The following is an 18,180-nucleotide window of genomic DNA, read 5'->3' on the forward strand; positions in this document are numbered from 1 at the left end:
GTTATGCCATGGAAATGAAAATAAATGTGGCCTAATAACACATGTTATGCAGAGCAACTTTCCTGATAAATGTACACTCACACTTATAAACCTAGAGTTCAAAGGTCAACTTCAAGTTTATTTCACAGTACAGCAAAAGTGGCATTAGAAAAACACGGATTATTGACTCACAGATTGCCTGCAACCATTAATTTACACTGGGAAACAACTCTTCAAATAGCCAGGATGACTCTGCATGTTGCATAAATGTAATCCCCTGCACCCTGGTTTTTGTTGAATACCTATTTTTTCCAGAAACAGATCCCATGAAAATTGCTTATGGCATAAAGCAAATGCAGATGCATAAAAAGCAATGTGATATGTATCACTATTGTTTAGGAAAGAGGAGTATAGTGACCCACTCAAGGTTTCGGCTCTGGTGGATCACACACAAGAATAGTAGAAAATTTCATATTACTCATTACAGAGCTGCATACCGACACTCAGGTAGTAAATAGCATAGCATATTACACTCTACACAACTGCATACACAATTCACTTGCAGGAGCAGGAAAACTTCTTCTGATCTGCTAGGGCTGTAATTTAAAGGAAGCAAAGAAGGGAAAGGCATTTGTTTTAAATGTTTTGGCAAGCAATGTCCAGTGCAGATGTCTAGAATTGTGCAACTTGAGTACCAGGCCTGCACCTATTCTGATGGCCTCATCATAAGCTGCCAGTTAATTCTGAAGGGGTCAGAACTGGAGTGGCGCCAGGGCCATATTGACTGTACCGGGCATCTGGTTGTTTCCCTCGGAGGCTGGAAGGGTGGGGGCTGGTTCTGCAGCAGTGGGGGACGGTTTTGTTACTGGGGCCCGGTTTTCCAGTGGTGGGGTCCGGTTTTGTTACTGGGGGCTTGTTTTGCAGCAGTGCTGCTATATCGGCCCCCAGTAACAAAAGCAGCAGTGCTTCCCACTTGCGCCCAACCCCAGGCTCAGGGAGGGGGAATACGAAAAAATTGCCAGGGCTGCTCTGAGTTTACAGTCCGGCCCTGGTGACCACCTCCCTTCAGCTCATTTTGGACACTGTCCCCAGTTCTGAACTTTTGACTTAGAAATCCTTGATTTAAAATGTGTTAGTCTCATAGGGGAACATCACTTACAACGCATTTATTACAACGCACTACCATTACAACGCAACCATTACAACGCAAACCATTACAACGCATTGCGCTGGGGGGCGCTCTAGGATAGGGAATATATTTAATTTACTATCCAACACCTTCCCTACTATCCACGGGGACTGGAGTTGGAATAGTAAATTAAATAAATCACTATCCAGCGCTAAAAAGCACTATGCGTTGTAGTGGTATGCGATGTAAAAACCGCGTTGTAACAGCAGGCGTTGTAATAGCCTGCGTTGTAACGACACCAATCCGTCTCATAAGTTCAATGGTAAAAGAATAAAACTACAACTCCCAGAGTGAATTAGTTGGTGGCCGAAAGTCCTGCACTGAAAACATTGTCCAGAATGACTGTGTCACAGATGGGCATCCTAGATGAGCATCAATTTGTGAGTGTGTATTCTGATGTTTATGTTTGTCCTAGTTACTGTGACTTACATAAATGTCCTTCCTAAGCTATTTCATTATAGTTTAATTCCTGGGGGAAAGTTAAGTGCTTCATTTGAGCCTGTGGTTTCCTGGGTGCACAGACATAATATCAAGCTTTTTATTTCGACCTACATAAATATTGAGTTTTAAATATCGTAAGGACAGAATATCGACATCAAGAATATCGGTGACCAGAATATCAACCCGAAGGAAAAAAATAAAGTTTTTGTTAATATCGAAGTTAGTAATATCGATAGCAAAAATATTGATGTTAATAATATCGATGTTTATGTTAGTGTTACGTATTTTAGTAGTTATTTTATATGTATGTGTTTCACATGTTTGTTATGTTTTGTATTTTTTTTAAATATATGTAGTAAATGTTTATAAGTTAGTCATTTTTTTAAAGTAAATTTTGTGTTTTAGTACCGCATCGGGTTGTGGGTTCATAGGGGAATAGGGTGGGAAATAATTTATTTATAGTAAATTAAATCATAATTTTTAGAAATTATAAATTATTTTTAATTAAATTTTGCTTTTTAGTTCCGTAGCGGGTTGTGGGTTTATAGGGGAATAGGGTGGGAAGTAATTTAATTGTAATAAAGTAATGATTCATTTTTATTTATTGGGATTGATAATTAGTTTATTGTTAGTTAGTTAATTATTATTGCGAATTCATTTTTATTAATTGATTCAGGGGAGTAGGGTGAGAAAAAAATGAATTATAATACATTAACTATTAATTTTTATTTTTTGGTATTGATTATACATTTATTGTTTATTAATTGTTAATTGGTAATTACTTTTTATTAATTGATTAATTGATAAATATATTAATTGAGCTTATTTAGTTTAGAAGCAGGTTGTGTTTTTTTAGGGGAATATGGTGGGAAGTAATTTATTACAATTAAGTAATTATTAATTAATATTTATTGGTATTGATAATTAGTTTGTTGTTAATTAATTGTTAATTGGTAATGAATTTGTATTGATGATTAATTTTTTGTATTGATAATTAATTGATTGTTAATTAAATATGAATTGGTAATTATTTTTTATTAATTGATTTATTGTTGATTAAATATGAATTGATAGCTAATTGTTATTAATTGATAATTATATCAATTGTGTTCATTTTTATGCGGAGCGGGTTGGGGGTTTATTGGGGACTAGGGTGGGAAGTAATGTAATGTTATTAGAGTAATAATTAATTTTATTTCCCTACTGTTGCACTCACTGGAGTGGGAATAGTAATTTTTGCCCCTACACTATTCAATACTTTCCCTACTGTTGCACTCACTGGAGTGGGAATAGTAATTTGTACCCCTATGCTAGCCAAAACTTCTCCTACTGTTGCACTTTCTGGAGTTGGAATAGAAATTATACCCCCTACGCTATCCAACACTTTCCCTACTGTTGCACTCACTGGAGTGAGAACAGTAATTTTTCCCCCTACGCTATCCTACATTTTCTCCCTACTGTTGCACTCACTGGAGTGGGAATAGTAATTTTTCGCCCTACGCTATCCAACACTATCCCTATTGTTGCACTCTTTGGAGTGGGAATAGTAATTTTAACCCCTATGCTATCCAACACTTTCCCTACTGTTGCAATAATTGGAGTGTGCATAGTAATTTTAACCTCTTCGCTATCCAACACTTTCCCTACTGTTGCACTCTCTGGAGCTGGAATAGCAATTATAACCCTTACGCTGCCAACACTTTCCCTACTGTTGCACTCACTGGAGTAGGGATAGTAATTTTTACCCCTACGCTATCCAACACTTTTCCTACTGTTGCACTCACTGGAGTGGGAATAGTAATTTTTACCCCTACGCTATCAAACACTTTCCCTACTGTTGCACGCTCTGTAGTTGGAATAGTAAAATTTACTCTTACACTATCCAACACATTCCCTACTGTTGCACTCACTGGATTGAGAATAGTAATTTTTACCCTTTCACTATTCAACACTTTCCCTACTGTTGCATTCTCTGGAGTGAGAATAGTCATTTTTACCCCTACGCTATCAAACACTTTCCCTACTGTTGCACTCTCTGGAGTTGGAATAGTAAAATTTACCCTTACGCTATACAACACTTTCCCTACTGTTCCACTCTCTGGAGTGTGAATAGTAATTTTTACCTCTATTCTATCAAACACTTTCCCTACTGTTGCACTCACTGGAGTGGGAATAGTAATTTGTTCCCCTATGCTATCCGACACTTTCCCTTCTGTTGCACTCTCTGGAGTTGGAATAGTTATTTTTATCCCTACGCTATCCAAAACTTTCCCTACTATTGCAATCTCTGGAGTTGGAATAGTATTTTTATTCCCTCCGCTATCCAATATTTTTCTGTATTCTTTCAGTTAATGTTGTGTATAATTTATTGTAAAAAGTTTTTTTAGTTAAATATGGTCGTTTTTAATTTGTTATATCTATTTTTTTATATTTGTATTTATATTATTTATGTATATGTATATATGTATGTATAATTTTGTTGTAAATAGAAGCTGGAGCCTGGTATCATGTAGGTTACTTTATTCAAGTCTTCAGGATGTTAAACCAAGTTACAAAGAAGACCACCAGGAGTGACTAGCTTGCCACTCGGCCTGCCTGGTTCCAACTGCCAGTTGTCACCAGGACCAGCCCCAAACACTCCATGATGTCACCCAAGGTTCCAGTGGTGACATCATGTGAGTGACCATGAAATTCAAGTCTTCAGGATGTTAAACCAAGTTACAAAGAAGACCACCAGGAGTGACTAGCTTGCCACTCGGCCTGCCTGGTTCCAACTGCCAGTTGTCACCAGGACCAGCCCCAAACACTCCATGATGTCACCCAAGGTTCCAGTGGTGACATCATGTGAGTGACCATGAAATCCCCAGAGATAGAAAGAAGATAAGCCAAATACAACAAATTTATAAACTTTTTCTAACAATTTTTAAGTTATTAAAATAATGATTTACAAATAATATTAAGTAAGTATATATATTATATTTTTATATGTTTTATTTATTTTAACATTATAGGGCCGATTCCAATCTGGGTCGGAAAGCTCTCCGACCGAGCGAGATCCGGAGTGTATTCTGACCGAGCCGGACTCCTGCAGTCCGACCGAGCAAGTACGATGCGGCCGCATCCTGCCTGACTCATTTTGGTCAGACTCCTATAGAAGTCAATGGGAGCCGGACGTACGAGCGTACATGGGCTCCCATTGATTGAATGCGTACTTCTCGCACAAGGGCGCCCCCTGCAGTGGGTACGCGTCGGTGTCATCCGCACCATACATGCCTGTGTGGGGGAGACCTTGGGTCTCCTTCTGTGTCCGAGACGTAAGGCTTCGGGTGACGGGGGGTCCGACGCAGACTCCCAAAGGAAGCTTCCCGACGTTTTGCAAGCCGGAAACTTCGGTTCGATCCGGCTATCCGACGCGTGCATCATACCGGCTCGGTCGGAAATCGCCTCCATTGCACGGCACGGTTTGTTTATGGACGAGGCATATGGAGTGGTTCAGACCCGGAAACGATTTGGTCGGCGATTTTGCGTTTCTCGCATCGTACTTGCTCGCTCATACAGCTCTACGAGTCGGGTGGAGAACACGCTTACAGCTCGTACTTTTTACGGCTGGATCGCGTTCGGGGACCTTCCAAGCGAGATCGGAATCGGCCCCTATATGTATTAGTTATAATTTTTAAACATTTTAAAATATTTTTTAACCATGTTTCTTTTCATTATATGTATTATTTAGTTTCTTTTACATTGTTTTTTTAACATTTAAAAAAAAAGATTTTTTTAACAACATTTTAGACATCGATATTTTTTTTCTATATTTTTGTGCTTACTATGATGTAAATAGGATGTCGATATTCTTGACTTCAATATTTTTGTCACAATATTTTTGTACCTCGATATTGTGGAACTCGATATTTTGTCAGTGATTCAGTTTCTGGTGCTCGGCACCGGCACTTAATTGTCAGCACCCCACTTTTGACAGCTGCCACATGGTGGCACTGTTTGTGCAGTTGGAGATGAGTAGAAGAGCAATTATTTATTAATTTAGTATACATAAAAATCAAGTAATACCTGCCACCCAAGGAATTTTTAAGACTTTTAGTGGCAATGGGTAGTCCAAGCTGTGGAGGCCTCCTGACAAGGGCTCTAGCACTTATTTGATTACAAATTGGGGGAAATTAGTGAGCAATCCTTGCTACAGGGTCGGACTGGCCTACAAGGCCAAGAGGCGGTGCAGGAGGGGCTGGTCTTACAGGTCAGAACGTGGGCGGCATTTGGTTAGTTGGGGTGGGCATATCAATAGTGGGCCAATTTTATTCTGTTGATTTCCCTTATATCACCAAAAGCCGAGCAGGGCAGCTTATAAATGCCAATGCTGCTTCGGCAACTAGGCAGCCGCACATACATCTCCCAAAATAAGTGCACCGAGGTCTCCTCACATTTTAGAGAAGTTGCAAAGACCCATAACGGGCTTCAAACATCCATAGTAATATTGTACACGGTGGTACCAACGCCGGTTGGTATTTCTGTCCTTTTATCATGTCATTATGATTCTCTACATCTGTAATCAGGAATAATATGCCAAAAATGGTGTTACCTTCCCAGCTTCTACATGTTTTCTCGAATGGCCTTTTCCTCTGAACAGGGGGATATCAGATCACTAATCAGCCTTATTTTTAAGGGATGCTCCCTTCTGTATTTACCATGTTCTGTTGTCTCTTCATCTCTTGGTATGTGGAGGACGCTAATGCATTGTGACATCCCGATGGACCGTGTGTGGACAGTCAGCCCCCATCTTTTTCAAATCGTGGATTTATCTCAAAATCGGCCGAGGTGCGTGATGCCCGCAACTTCAGTGGGTGGCGCGAAAAACCCCAAAAGTGTTGCTCCCTTGATTTATTTATTGTTTTCTTTCAGGCTGCCTGGAGCTCAGAACCCAGCACGCTTTGCCTGTTAGAAAGGCAGCAGAACGACATGTCTTTTTAGTGATTGCTCACCTTCCAAGGCGTCCCCTAAATGATGCTACATGGCCTTCCTCTGCTCTTCCTCCTCCTCCTCATGCTTAGAGTTGCTTGTCGAGTGGGGAGAGCGGAAACCAGATCAACACATAGGAGAGGAACCCTTCAGACGCAAAGGGAACTGCGTTTCAAATAACCTAAAAAAAGGAATCGTCCCATTTGTGAAATTATCTAGAATTGACTGCCACTCAATCTGATTCTATCCCCTATTTCATGCATACCACACCGATTATAAGACTTATTTTTAGTTAAAAAAAATTATATCTTCTACTTCATTTTCAATGTAATGAAAGCAATTTTTTGCACATTAAAATCAATCAATACATTGCATAAAACCATTTACATAGAACAAATGCAAATATCATAGAAACGATAACACTTTATTTATTTAAAAAAAAATCATGTCTATAGAGAATACTTCAAAAAACAGTCTAATCAAACCAAATTCTAGTAAAAGTAAACAGCTAGTTTGAGTGGCTTTCAATTCTTGACAATTTCACAAAGGGGACGATTCCTTTTCTTAGGAGAGCGGAAACCAGGCCTGCGTCAGTATTTTCTTTCAGTGATCCTAGAAGATGAGCAGGAGTTTTTCACCTGAAATGAGCTCTGCTATATTTGAACTTGTCTTTACTAGTCCCTCTTCACCCACCCCTCTGTCCATTCCTTGACCGACTCAACCAAGGATTAAGGAAGGAGAACTAGCCCATGCGCGAGCCGAGCCCTGAAAATATTTGACATGTACGTCATGCAGCAAATATATTGTTAAAATATGACAGTCTTCAATTGCAAAAAAGTTTCACCAGATTAAATCTCTGGTGAAACCTGCTCTGTAAATATGTAATCTATAATTGCCCGAGCCTAGTCGCTGTTAAAATGCAATCCTGAGTGAATTTGCAATTTGCATATATATTTATAACTCTAACCACTAGTATATGTAGTAGACCTTTGTACTTACTACCATTCCTATGTGATTTTAGAGTTTATCTGTTTGTATCCCCTCCTTGACTGACTCTCCTACTTGTACATTTGCAATTTTTCCCTCCCCTCGCTCCACTTGTACATTTGCAATTTTTTCTCCTGTTTATATCTCTTATGTAACTCATGTAATCCAAAGTCCTTTTGTAATGCAACTGGTTCTTATGTACAGCGCTCTGACACCTTCGGGTAATGTTCGCGCTACATAAAATAGCATTAAATAAATAATAAATAAAATAAACACTCTTACCCCCGCCATGAGGGTAAAGATACCAGTGACCTATGGGGCGAGTTCGTTGTCTTGTGTTTCCTATATGCTGAGACATGGCTGGGATGCAAACCTGGTTCTCCATGTTAAATGGGCAGCAGCTGTAACCTCTAGGCCGCATCCCCTTCTGCTAAAGCTCAGCCCGTTTTGGGCTTGAGGTTACAGGAAGACATCGAGCTGAGCCGGGTAACTGGCTCTAGCTTTCAGAAGCTTGCCACCTCAGTCAGGTGTCCCGTCAGCTACAGCGGCTGTGGGAGGAGGTAGTGAGCATTATGTTCCACAAAGTTTGAAAGTATTGTGTTTTCTTGTACTCGAATGTATTGACTTTGAGCCTTTCCTGTCATTGACAGGTGGTTCTCAGCTGTTTTGCATTGGCTTGGGCCTGAGGTCTCTATACAACTAACATAGTGGCCTTACACTCAAACCAGATTTGCAGGTGGCATAAGCTAAGATACTCCCCACTCTGACCTACGGGAGCCAGGGGCTCAGGGGTCGGGATTGTACCACCTTAGATAAAATGATACAAATAAAATACACAGGTCAATCTTTAAACTACCACCTAACACATCGCCTGCCCAAATTAGGCTGGAGTTTGGCATTGCCAAACAGTCTTTGGCTCGAAAGGTGGCCTTACCCCATTTGTTGTCATAAACTAAGGGTGACATTGGCAGGTTCCTTGGGCTGTTACCTTTGGCATGACCTGTAGTTTAGGTCGAGCTCTCCGGGGCAGGCCTACTTAAATCAGGCCTTGCGCTCTCTCGGCCTATCCAGTGCTAGGCCACCTCGAGTTAACAAGTCCAGGACACCATTGCTATCAATGCTTGAGAAAACGAGTTTAATCTATTGACATTATAAATGACAATGCCTTTTATTTATGTGTTAAAAACAAAAACTAAAATAAAAGGCATTGCCATTTGCAATGTCAATGGCTCAAACTCATGTAAATGCTAGACCTATTGCATTGCAAATGCATGTTTAGAAACTGACACCAAGTCCAGGTGTTCTTTGTTTTTTAAATGATCTTTATTGAGGTTTCTTAGGATACAATATGGGATACAATCTAACTGCACAATGTTGTTTTCAATATCAGCAGTCAACGAATCCCCAACAGCCCCCCCTTCCCAAACTGTCCGGTTAGGTAGCATCATAAGTAATATGGGATAATTGAATTGTCTGAAGCGTAACTGGCATCAGGGTAGCACACTTCTCCCCTGCCCTGGTACCCATGGGGTCTCGGGAAGCATCACACTGCTGAACCCTCGGAGTGGACATCGTCCGGGGGTTCTTTCAAGTCAGACATCCTGGCTGCCGAGGGTCTCAGGTCGATTTCTAGCCTCTCATCTTTGAGGACGTGTTTCACACGTGTCTCTTCTGCAGTCCCTCATTCAGAAACATCTCTGAGCAAGTCTGAGTGACTCGGAGGTTCTGAACTCAACCACCTAATAGATATCCAGGGTTTTGCCAACAATAGACAAAGTAAGTTGAACTTTCTGCTAAGTTATTTCTGGGAGGGTGCTGGGATCAGACTTATTAGTATCTGCTTCATTGTGAGCTGTATGTTCCACCCAGTGGTTCGACATCTCTCCACACCGTTTGCTAGTAGGGTATCAGCATTACACATGACCATGTCATGTGTATAAAGCTTACCTCTTTTGTCCCATAACATGGGCATCTATCGCTACAGGTAGTATATATGGTATGTGGTGTCATGAGAGAAAGGTTTGGTTATGTTATTGTGTTGCAAAAATGTAAATTTGGCATTAGAACGAACCATCTTCACTCCCTCATGTACCCGTGTCCAGTCTTATCTGGTCATGGGGTCATCCAGTACCTCCTTCCATTTGGTTTGGACTCCAAGTGTCCAGTCGGAATGTAGGGCCTTGTAAATATTAAAAATCATTCTCCATCTCCTGCCATGTTTAACAGCGTCACAAGTGTGTCAGATGGTTGTGGTGCATCCGAGAAAGTTGGACAAAGGTCCCGAGCAGTAGCTAAGATTTTCCCATATTGTAGGTATTGGCTCACGTCTAGTGTGAAGGATTCCATGGCTTCATTCCATGTGAAAAATAGCTGGTGGGGAAAAGATATCCTAAAGTGTTGCAGCCACTGTCTTCCCATTTGGGCAGGTAGTTCGCTATTTTAAAAAATGCCAAATACCATTTCCCACACTGAATTTAATCAAAGGAAAGGCAATTTGGCTGAAGCAGCAAAACCATGCCGAATGGCAAATCAATCCTGTAATCAATGAGGTAGCCTACCCCTCATTATGCCCGGAGTGAAGGTATCACCGCCGCAGGTCCGATTCGGCGTGAAAACCGGAAGTTCGGGAGCGTCATTCCTGTCGTGGGACTGGACTTCCGCCTTCTGCCGGAAGCCTGCGCCCATGGAGTGGCTGCCCAAGAGGAGCAGTGGTGACGCGGGGCTCCCATGCCTGAGGGAGAGCCCCGCGGTGAGTGCAGAAGTAAGGAGGCCGCTGATGCATGTGCGGGGCTCCCATGAGTGAGGGAAGCCCCGCGTGTGCCAGGTCATGCGAAGCGGAGGAGATGAGACCAGGGAGTCCTGTAGCAGCAACAAAAGAGCCCGATGAGCGGGGCTTACCTGTACCGTGGGGCCTGGTGCGTGTGTTTGTTTTTTAGTGATTGAGTACTCGTGCACTGGCTGGGGGCAGCTGCTACGTGTGTGTGTGTGTGCGCGTTCACAAGTTAACTCCCGCCTCGAGCCTAATAAACGCGGCGCCAAGTCAAGTCAAGTCAAGTCATAGAATTTGTATAGCGCACTACATACCCAGAGGGTTTCAAGGCGCTTAGGAAGGGGAGGAGGATTACTTGTCAAATATCCACGTTTTAAGTTGCTTTCTGAATGCTAGGTGGTTCTGGGTAAGGCGAAGGTAAGCGGGGAGTGAGTTCCATGTTTTAGCAGCCAGGTATGAGAAGGATCTGCCTCCCATGGTGGTCTTGTTGATGCGAGGTACAGTGGCGAGGGCTTGGCTGGAAGAACGTAGTTGGCGGGAGGGGGTGTAGAAGGACAGACGTGAGTTGAGGCAATCTGGTCCGATGTCGTAGAGTGATTTGTGTGCGTGGGTAAGCAGACGGAAAGTGATCCTCTTATTGACGGGTAGTCAGTGGAGGTCTTTAAGGTGACCAGAGATGTGTTCGTTGCGTGGGATGTCTAATATGAGCCTGGCTGAGGCGTTTTGGATTTGTTGGAGTTTCTTCTGGAGTTTTGCGGTAGTACCTGCGTAGAGGGTGTTTCCGTAGTCCAGTCGGCTCGTGACCAGAGCGTGGGTGACTGTTTTCCTTGTTTCGGAGGGGATCCAGCTAAATGTTTTTCTGAGCATGCGAAGAATGTTGAAGCAGGAAGAGGATACGGCGCTGACTTGTCTGTTCATTGAGAGTGAAGAATCCAGGATGACGCCTAGGTTCCGTGCATGGTCTGTCGGGATGGGTGCTTTTCCGAGGGCTTCTGGCCACCAGGAGTCGTCCCATGCAGAGGGGGATGTACCTAAGATGAGGACTTCTGTTTTGTCCGAGTTCAGTTTCAGACGGCTTTGTTTCATCCATTCGGCAACTTCTTTCATTCCTTCGTGTAGGTTAGTTTTGGCGGTGCTGGGGTCATTGGTGAGAGAAAGGATCAGTTGAGTGTCGTCCGCGTAAGAGATGATGTTGAGGTTGTGTTGGCGTGCGATGGCCGCGAGGGGGCTCATGTATACGTTGAAGAGGGTGGGACTGAGTGAGGATCCTTGTGGTACGCCGCAGATGACTTCAGAGGCCTCGGACTTGAATGGAGGAAGGCGGACTCTCTGGGTTCTTCCGGTGAGGAACGAGGTGATCCATTCAAGTGCTTTTCCTTGGATTCCGATGTTATTGAGGCGTTGTAAAAGGGTGCTGTGGCAGACTGTGTCGAAAGCTGCAGAGAGGTCAAGGAGGATGAGGGCGACTGTGTCTCCATTGTCCAGTAGAGTTCGAATGTCGTCTGTTGCTGCGATGAGGGCGGTCTCAGTGCTGTGTTTTGCTCGGAAGCCAGATTGTGAGGGGTCGAGGGATTTGTTGGCTTCGAGGAAGGCGGCGAGCTTGTTGTTGACAGCTTTCTCGATGACTTTGGCCGGGAATGGAAGAAGCGAGATGGGGCGGTAATTTTTGAGTTCGGTGGGGTCTGCTGTTGGTTTTTTCAGAAGGGCGGTGAGTTCAGCGTGTTTCCAGTCTTCCGGGAAGGTGGCGGAGTTGAGGGAGCAGTTGATGACGTCTCGGAGGTGCGGTGCTATGACGGAGTCTGCTTTGTTGAAGATGTGGTGAGGACATGGGTCTGTGGGGGATCCTGAGTGGATGGAATTCATCAGGCGGATGGTGTCCTCAGTGGAGATTGGGTTCCAGTCGTTAAGGGTGTTCACGGGGGGAAGATGATCAGCAAATGGTAGGGTGGGTTGGTTTCCGGGTTGGTTGTCAAAGCTGTTGTGGATGTCTGCAATCTTGTTGTGGAAAAATGAGGCTAGGGAGTCGCAGAGGATTTGAGAGGGGGTGATGTCGTTGGAGTTGGCCGAGGGATTGGAAAAATCCTTGACGATGTTGAACAGTTCCTTGCTGTTGTGGGCGTTGTTGTCAAGTCGATCCTTGAATGCTGTTTTCTTGGCTTTTCGGATCAATTGGTGGTGAGTGCGGGTGGCGCTTTTGAAGGCGTCCTTGGTGCTGGTGGTTGGGTCTTTTTTCCAGGCCTTTTCAAGGGAGCGGCAGAGTTTCTTGGACTTCTTGAGATCATCGTTGAACCATGAGGCCTTCTTGCTGCCAGGTTTGCTTTGACGTTTTTTCAGTGGTGCTAAGGTGTCAGCGGTGTTGGATAACCATAGGGTGAGGTTGGCGGCGGCTTCGTTGGCGTTAGAAGAGAGGGCTGGGGAGTTTCGAAGGAGCGATGCGGAGATTTGGTTCGTGGTGATTTTGTTCCAGTTTCTTTGCAGGGTAGGTTGGAGGTAGGCGTGGGCGGAAAATCCGTTCCGCTAGCGGATTTTGCGGATTTTCGGGAAATCCGCAATCCGCGAGATTTGCGAATTTCCCGCAAAATCCGCAAATCCGCGAGCAGCGGATTTTGCTCGCACTGCTCGCACTGTTCGCGTGAGTTCGCGCCCCGCGAATAAGTGCAAAATTGCAGAAATACGATCTTAGCAAAACTGAAAGTAACTACTTACCAGGTTCAAAAGTTCAGGCTCATCATTAGTAGCCATTTCCTGGAGTGCTTCCTGAGGGGCCCCTCCAGAGTTCAGTTGCAAGTTGAAACTATTATGTGACCCTGCTCTGAACCTCAGAATAGTTACACATATGCCACAAAGGTCCTGAATTACAGCTAAGGGAGACAAGCAGGAGCCAGGCTGGAAGTTAAAATCCATTAATCAGCCCCTAATTCATTATTGTCAGTTGGGGCAGGGCAGGTGTTGTAACTAATTTTGCAACAATGAAAGCACTTAGCAAGTGCAAAAGATCACTAATCAGGGCGCACTAAGGAAGCAGGTGCCAGCTAAAAAAATATTCTGTGACACATGAATCAGCCCCAAATTAATTCAGGTCACTTGAGGCAGGGAAGGTGTGCTTTGCTTTGCCGAAAATAATGTACACTGGACAACCAGAGGGTGTGGTGATGAAACAGAGGGTGGCATGGGTGGGCCAGAGGGTGGCATGAGTAGTCAGAGAGTGGCAGTGGTGACAGAGAGTGGCAGTGATGAAGAAGAGTGTCCCAAACAGGCTGGACACGTAGAAACAACAAGTTCGCGAAACTTGCGACCCGACAGGTAAGTTCGCAATTTGCGAAAGTGTACAAAACCCTCGCGAACTGGCAGAAACACGGGCGAACACAAAAAAAAAAATCCGCAAATTCGCGGGAATTCGCGGATTTTGCGGATTGCGAATCCGCAAATCCGCAAAATTCGCGAACGCGAGATCCGCAAAATTCGCTCATGCTTAGTTGGAGGTGGATGTTGGGTTTTGGTTTGTTGTAGGTGAAGTGAACGCAGCTGTGGTCAGTCCAGAGGAGGTCCGTGGTGTGGCTGAAGGAGACATGGTTGCTGGAGGTGAAGATTGGGTCGAGTGTGTGACCTGCGATGTGGGTGGGGGAAGTGACTAGTTGTTTAAGTCCGAGGTTGGCGAGGTTGTCCACGAGGGTGGCGGTGTTGTGGTCGTTGATCTTTTCAAGGTGAAAGTTGAGGTCTCCCAGAAGGATGTAGTCTTTGGAGGGGAGCGCGTGTGGAGTGATGAAGTCCGTGATGTCTTCACTGAATTTTGCGCGGGGTCCTGGTGGTCTGTAGAGGAGGGTGCCTCTGAGTGTGGTTTTGGGGTCGATGTGGATCTGGAAGTGAAGGTGTTCGGAGTTGGCGAGGTTGGTGTCAGAGCTGGTTGAGATGCGGATTGATTTCTTATGGACGATAGCGATCCCTCCTCCTGTGTGGCTGGTACGGTCTTTGCGAGTGATCTTATAGTCTTCAGGGATGGCAATGGTGATGTCTGGTGCGGAGGAAGCGTTCATCCATGTTTCCGTAAGGAAGGCGATGTCCGGAGAAATGGTGTCTAGTAGATTCCATAGGTCAATGGCGTGCCTGTGGACTGATCGGGTGTTGAGAAGGATGCATTGTAGGTGATTGGGGTCGGGGATCTGTGGTGTGGTCGTAGCGGATATGTTGACGGTGCCGCTGAATTTGCAGGAGTAGCAAGAGAAAGGTCCATGGGTGTGTCCAGGAGCGGCTTGGACGCAGTTGGGGGCGCGACCGGGGTCAAGGGCTAGGAGGGTGGCGGCATCGTAGGTAATGCGGGAGGGCTGGGGAGCGCGAGGGGCAGGGGGTCTGGCGCTGGGCGCGGTCCAGGCGCGGACGGGCGTAGACGGGCTTACCTTTGGCGCACCTTCGGCGCGAATTGGGGGCGGTCGCTGCGCGTGAACGCTGCGCGCGGGAACTACTGTCATATGTGGATAGTGGGGGGGGAGGGGCGAGGGCGGCTCAGCTGGGAGGCGGGGCGGGCTCAGGGAGTACGACAACAACAACACCGGAGACAAAATGGAGGGGGGAGCAGAGCAGGGCGCCGGGGGATATCGCGCAAATAATGCTAATGCAGGCACAAATGTTTCAACCTAGCGATGATGAAACAAATACGTTTTCAAGTAAAATTGCAATACTACAGTTGCTTGCTATGCAGCGCTGATCACCAATACCGCGTTTCAGCAGACAGGCAGACCAGGGAGCGACCACTCGGGGCAGGAGCGACGAGGAGTCAAGCACCAGCATCCACGTGCAAGCCGTACATCTGTAACAATGAAACTGAAACTTAATTAACGGCAACGGCTCACAGTGTATGGTAGCGCGTGTTTACGCGCGCGTCCACATTTCCAGTCCATCTCTTGCGCGTGCCCATCTCTTGTCTCCCATGAGAGGCAACTCAGTAACAATAATCTCGCTGGCGACAGCGCTTCACGCTGCGTCGCCAGGCGAGACCTAAAAACACAGACTGTCCAAGCACAGTCATGGGTGGGTGATACTAAAACCACAGGGCTACCTAAGCGGACCATATGGAAACCAGTCCAAGGTCCACCAGGCCAACGAGGTCATGAAATATAGGCTGGGACTATTACCCATATTAAGATATCTACCCTCATGGAGAAGGAGGCCAGAGCAAAACCCCTGTCGACTATGCCAACAAGAGCTAGAGAACATTGTTTTGTCTTCTGCCTATGACACTCTGGCATGGGGGATCGACGTGAGCTCCTGTACAGGAAGTGGAGAGATAGTGGCATGAGGTCATGTAGGGAGGCAGTATTGGCCTATTTTTAACCAATGGACATTAGTCTGAATTGTGCAATTGCTAAGTTCCAACAGAGATTTGATAGGAAGTCTGCGATCTAGGATCTAGGTGAATGCGGGGAAGCTGGAATTTGTTTTGAGAAGATAGCATTGTTCCTGATTTTCTTATCTACATCCACATCTCAAATCTTCTCATACCTCCTCAATTGACAGCTGCACCCAATGGCCGACTCATACCTAAATTCCATAATGCTCATTGTTTTTTTTTAATGGAGTTTTATACAGTACGAACTTGAACCTAAGGTATCGGGTATCAGATCGCTTTACACGAGCACCAGTTGCGTTACATGAGTAAACATTCATTTGTGGTTGCCACAGGGAGATTAAATGATTTGCTCAGAATTACAGGATGTTGCGCGTCCTTGCCTAGACTCGAACCCGGTTCCCCAGATTTGAGGTCCACCGCCATAGTCCTTAGGCAAACTCCTCTCATCACGTGGATTCCTAAGAAGTAAGCACTTGCACTTTAACTTTAAAAATCTACCACCTCACACCTCTTAACGAGCACTTTCGTCTTTCTTTTCTAATAAGTTTGCTGCTCTCAAGCCCAGCGTTCACCCTAGATTTTACCATAAGCATCTGTACACTAAATGTAATAAAACTAGACTTTACAAATTAACACTTGCACCTAAATGTTTCATAATGAATTCTCCTAGAGCGCGCAAATGAGCATTTACACATTCACCTCAAAATTGACTCTTCTATTATGGTTGCACTGATTTCTTAGGTTTTATCTTTCTTTGATTTTAAAATAAGCACTCATATTTTTAACTTAAGCAGGGTAATGATCCCTTTAGGCTTTCTCTATCTGTCCCCGCACCTGCCCTGGTCTCTAAAATGAGCATCTGCACTTTAACCCTTACTATGCCACAGCACCTTTTGACACAATAGTACGTGCATAAAGAAAGGGGCTCCCTAGGCCGGAGGAACAGGTTTAAATAGATTTTATTGCCATGAATTTATGATGATGGTTCGATTCTATATGTTACTGTATAGGTATTTATTATGTATTTACATTGCAACGGTATTTATTATTAAAGCAATAAAGAATTACTTTGTTCCAGTAATCCCTGTGCACGACAGTACAGAGCGTTTCCCTCCTGTCCACTTTGAAGAGCAGATAAGCCAAACCTGGCTACATGGGATAAGGTCCTGATCTGCAGCCCTCCGGAAGCTGGACTACTCTACTAGCGCACAGAGTGGAGGGGTGGGGGAGGGCTCGCTTGTATATCCTGATCCTCTTGCTGGGGAGAGGCCTGAACAGCTGATAGGCTTTAAGCTTCTTCCTAAGTGCTAATCTGAGCTGAGAAGGCAGTTCAGGGTGTAATGCACCTGCCACTTAGATGTGCATGAAACCTACCTATGGGTCATACATTCCAACCCTACTACAAGATAATACCAAACTAATGCACATGCTGCATGCACAGAACCTGTAATCAAATGGTCCCACTTCCAGTGAGATAGTTTGTTCATTGGGTAATGGGTCCAGTAGTCAGTTCAGTTCAGTTCAAACAAGTTTTATTCGACGAATAGTCATAAAAGCAAATACAAATATTTATATAAATACATTTAAAAAAATCATGACAAAATACTAAAATAGGCTTGATTGGCCGTTGGACAATTACATACATCATCAAATATAACAGTAGTTCATTATTTACTGGAGCAATCACTGTAACTATTAGTCAAACTCTAGCACATGAAGTCTCGGTTCAAAAAACACTATAGGTAAGAATTCATGTGGAGACAATATGATCACATGCCCTGGAAGATGTTTTAATTCATCATTGCAAGCGCAATTTAGTCAGGGCTTGATTTCATCCTGATTATCCACATCCACCCAAGATATTTTGCAACTGCTATAGAAGTAGGGGGCGCGGTATTGGTGCGTAGTATTCTTTCCGCTACCATACTACTTTTTGTCCCAATGTTCTTTCATATACGGCTCAACCAAACCCTTCGTGGTAAGTCATAAGATGGGCAGACAAATAGCATATGTGCAACTGATTCATTACATGCCTGACAGCTGGGGCACCTACTATCACCTATTTTATTCCACCTTGATGTAAAAGACCCTAGGGGCAGGGAGCCTGCTCTCAACTGAAAATACAGCTTCCTGTCCAGTGGTTTGGTGATAGAATCCCAATATGGTTCCAGACTCAGGGTGAGATTACAATCCAAAAATCTTCCTGTTAATGAGGAAGAATCACCAGCTGTTAATTTGTTAAGTACGACCATTTTCCAATACTTTCCTTTCAATTTTTTTTAGAGGAAAAGCATGCTGTGGCGGGGTCCTCCAAAAGCTTCGACATAACGATTTTAGCTAGGATGTCTTTAATGCCTCGAAGCCAGCTGATTTTATGGAAAGTATCAGATTTTACTATATCTGCAAACCCGGTGGCATATGGTGCCAGTTCAGGCGTGGCCCACAGTCTACGCCAGTATAGCACAACACGTAGCTTTACAATATCAGAAAGGGGGTTTCTCC

General features: G+C 44.4%; 1 protein-coding gene across 1 annotated transcript in view; it reads left to right on the forward strand.

Moving 5' to 3' along the window:
- The window catches only part of LOC147661212 (intelectin-1-like), a 149,152-nt gene that overhangs the window by 9,757 nt on the left and 121,215 nt on the right, over positions 1–18,180 (forward strand). The window lies entirely within an intron of this gene.

Source organism: Lissotriton vulgaris, unplaced genomic scaffold (genome assembly GCF_964263255.1).
Source record: "Lissotriton vulgaris unplaced genomic scaffold, aLisVul1.2 SCAFFOLD_2321, whole genome shotgun sequence".
Classification (NCBI taxonomy): Eukaryota; Metazoa; Chordata; class Amphibia; order Caudata; family Salamandridae; genus Lissotriton; species Lissotriton vulgaris.